At 41.7% G+C, this 4187-nt stretch overlaps 1 non-coding gene across 1 annotated transcript; it reads right to left on the bottom strand.

The window, feature by feature from the left end:
• Positions 1-2973: 2973 nt before the first annotated feature.
• Positions 2974-3080, bottom strand: LOC111826586. Its single transcript, XR_002829945.1, has one exon. It is a non-coding gene; the product is annotated as a U6 spliceosomal RNA (small nuclear RNA).
• Positions 3081-4187: the final 1107 nt, after the last annotated feature.

The following is a 4187-nucleotide window of genomic DNA, read 5'->3' as shown; positions in this document are numbered from 1 at the left end:
TCTGGGCTGGGGAGCCCAGCTTGGTGTCGAGACCTCACACTTCTCAGGGGGAACCTTTGCAACTGAGATATCCCTCTGGAATCTCAGCTGCTGCTGGTAAGAGTGGGGCTAGTCCTTTTTGCATCTCTGCCCTCCTACCAGTCTTGATGTGGCTTCTTCTGTAAATTCTTGGTTATAAGACTTTTCTCCAGGTAGTCTTCAGTTCATTATTCAGGTTGAGTGCTCTATATTTTAGTTGTAATTCCAGTTTGGTCCTGGAAGGAGATTAGTGTAATATCCACCTACTCCCTTGCCATCTTGGATCTCCCCTCTTATTTTATATTAATTTTTTTTCCCTTTTCTCCCCAATCTGCACTCCTCTGTAGGTACCATATAATTTGTTGCATCAGTGTCTTTGGTTAGTTATTAACCCTTATAAAACATTTAGTATTATTTCATGTCTCTACACATGATGTTTTAAAATATATCCATGCATATCAAATTCATTGTTTCCAGCAACTGCATAGTATCTCTTTGACAACATCTATCACAGTTTTCTTAAACAGATCTCTAGTAATAGCTACAAATGATGACTCCAACTCTGTGATTCCACAAACAATGCTGGGTGAACCTCCTAGCACAACATCCTTTGGATCTCTGCTCACATTTTTTGAGGGCCTGCTCCAGGAATATGCTCCAGGAATATGCTTGCTGCATCCCTTAATTTTTACTAAACACTGTCTGATTGCTCTTCAGACTGGCTGCACCCATTCTCACTCCCACCCAATGCCTCGGTCTTCCCTGTCTTTGCCAATGCAGGATATTTTCTGACTTCTTAATTTTTGCCTGTGATGGGGTAATTGTTCGAATGTGCGTTCTCTGATTACGAATGAAGTCAAACATCTCTCCATGTGCTTCAGAACTATTTGGATTTCCCCTGCTACAAATTGCCTAATCATATCTCTTATCTTTTTGCTGTGAGGTTGATTATTTTGTTGTTAATTTGTAGGAGTTCCTTGCATATTCTTGGGTCTTAGATATTCCTCAGTCTATCACTTGGCTGTATATTTGACTAAATGTCTTTACTGAACAAAAATGCTTCATTTTGATAGAGTCATATCCACCTATTTTCTACTTTATGATTTATGCTTTTATGTCCTGCTTAAGAACTTTTTCATCCTTAGGTCACAAGTATATTCTCTTTGAAAAAGCACCCCCTCCCCTAACCCAGTCCCACAATGCCTATCTCGCTTCCAGTGTGGATTGCCATGCTTCCCTCCCCTCCCCCACACACTCACATACCACATGCCTCCCACACTCCCATACATATACACAGTCACACATTCTCACACACACTCACATACACACACCGGAACTTAACCACCTTCTGTCTCATAGTTTCATGCTAGCTTCTCAGATCCATCTGCCTCTCTTTCTCTTCTCTGGCATCACCAGTGTTGGGTTTCAGGCAGGCAGCCAGCAGTCTGTTCTTGGTGTCTTGTTTGCACTGAATTTATAGACTTCTTTTGGGGATATATGATCTCTTTGTGTCCAAGATCCTAATACGTTTCTCTACTTATTTAAGTTTTCCTTTATATAAATTTTGAACACTCATTTCGTATGGGTCTTGTTCCAATTATTAGTAATGATATTTTAGTTTTTGTTTATTTTGTGAATGGGATACATTTATCACTCCCCTCCTCCCAAATATTTTCTAATTGGGCATGGCTGTTGAGTTGGAATTATGTTGTGTCCGGCCAACTCCTGAACTCTTTCACCAGTTTTCATAGTTTTTTTAGGTGGACAACTGTATCATTTGAAACAATGACAGCTTAAGTTTTTTCTTTCCAGAGACTCTTCTTTCTTGTTCTTACTGCAGCATATCTGAGGACCCTGCCTGGGGCATCCCAGCCAGCATAGCCCAAGGCAAGGGGGCAGACCTCCTGGGCACTCTAAGCACTGAGTTCCCTGGAATCTCAGAGGTGGGTGGAGAGTTGGGTGAAAGTGGGCATCTTTGATTTGTTCCTGACTGATGGAAATACTTTTCAAGTTCCACTGTTAAGTATCAAGTTTGCTAAGAGTTTCTACTAGACAATCTTTATTATTAAGGAATTTCCTTTCTGTACCTAGCTTACTCATGGTTTTATAAATCAGAAATGACTATCAAATTTTATCAAATGCTTCTTTGGGGTAGCCATATAACTGATCATATTAGTTTTCTGTTTTAAACTATTAATATCTATACTAATAAAAGGGTAATATGCTAATTAGACCGGATAGACCGGACATTTTCCAGACATCCTTCTGGCCAAAGCCACGGTGGCGGGGCGATTAGGCAGGCAGGCAGAGAGGTTAGGGGCGATCAGGCAGGCAGGCAGAGAGGTTAGGGGCGATCAGGCAGGCAGGGGGGGGCAGTTAGGGGCATCAGGCAGGCAGGCAAAGTGGTTAGGGGTTATCAGGCAGGCAGGCAGATGAGCAGTTAGGAGCCAGGGGTCCCAGATTGCGAGAGGGATGTCCTGGATTGGAGAGGGTGCAGGCTGGGCTGAGGGACCCCCCCATGTACGAATTTTGTTCACCGGGCCTATGGTCTATAATAATAAAAGGGTAATATGCTAATTAGACCGGATGTCCTTCTGGACAAAGCCACAGCAGGTGGGGGGCAAGGCAGAGGTGGCAGTGGCCCTCGGCTGCAGTGGTGGTGGGCGAGGGCCGGGGCCAAGGCCCTTGCATGAATTTCGTGCATTGGGCCTCTAGTTACAGTTACATTCATAATGTTAACTACTAAATTACACCCTATTTGATCATGAACTGTAAATCTTTGGCTATATTATGGCTTATATTATATTATGGCTGTAATTTATTAATATGTTTATATTATGGCTATAATTTATTAATATGTTATATCAGTTTTTGGAAAATTTTAAATTGTGATATGGAAATGGAGGGTCCTTAGGATTTTTATTAAATTTAGTTTTTGTTTGTTTTTTTTCTTTAAAAAATATGGAATGCTTCACAAATTTGCGTGTCATCCTTGTGCAGGGGCCATGCTAATCTTCTCTGTATCTTTCCAATTTTAGTATATGTGCTGTCAAAGTGAGCACTAAATTTAGTTTTAAAACAAAGCTTTAGAATCATCTCTCCTCTCTACCCCTCAGACACTGGGGTTAGGGGTTGGAGGATGCGCTGGAAGCTCATCCCCGCCCCCTATAATCAGCAACCCCTGAGGCAGCAGAAGAGAGTAGCCTGGACCTGACTAATGGTCACATGATCCAGACCTCTGGCAGGCTAAAGATAGCATCTTTTGACCTAAGTTATCATTCAGTTCCTGATCCCTAAGTTGGAATCCCCCCTCCCCCCACCCCCTCCCCCCGCCCCCTCCATGCTACTTTCCCATGAGACTGAACAAAGGCATGCTGGAGCAGGCCTCAGAGCTGTCCTCAAGACCTGAAGAAATGATTTATTACCCTTACCTCACCTTCGACCAATCAGCTTCCAGCACATCCCCCAACCCCTAACCTCCAGTGTCTTGAGATTTTGCCCTATATAATCTGTAACCTACATGCCACTGGGGAGTAAGTTCATTTAGAGCAAAAGCTCCCCATCTCCATATTGGCCAATTCAATTTTAAACTCTTTTCTCTTTCTATAGTGCAAACTCCATTTGTGCATTTCTTTGGGCCAGTGAGCAAAGGCAGGTGGACCCAAGGGAAAACACAGGGGTTCTGGTAACAATATGGGTTTATATATTTCTACTTTTAAAACATCCCTGCCTAGTTCTCTTAGAAAGAGATGTCATTTTCCATCTTCCTTGGTGCTTTTAAACCTATATACTAGTATACAACTGGAAAACATTTTAAAAACATTCTTTTATAAACAACTATTGAGTTAAAAGATAAATCAAAACAAATAAAAAATCTTTAAAATGAACATCAATGAGAACATGATATGTCAAAATTTATGAGCTAGGTACATTTATTTGAAAACAAAAATTCATGTACTTGGAAACAGAAATGGCTGAAAGTAACAAAAAATGAACTGAGAGTTCTTCAAGACACATGTTAAAGTAGAAGTATTTTTTTTAACTCCTGGAATGCTTATATAAATATACTAGAGGCCTGGTGCACAAAATTTGTGCACTGGGTGGGGGGGGGGTCCCTCAGCCTGGCCTGCACCCTCTCACAGTCTGGGACCCCCTGCTCACTGCTCTTT

The sequence above is a fragment of the Myotis lucifugus genome, unplaced genomic scaffold (assembly GCF_000147115.1).
Source record: "Myotis lucifugus unplaced genomic scaffold, Myoluc2.0 scaffold_90, whole genome shotgun sequence".
NCBI classification, from domain to species: domain Eukaryota; kingdom Metazoa; phylum Chordata; class Mammalia; order Chiroptera; family Vespertilionidae; genus Myotis; species Myotis lucifugus.
This window is presented reverse-complemented; position numbering and strand designations above follow the sequence as displayed.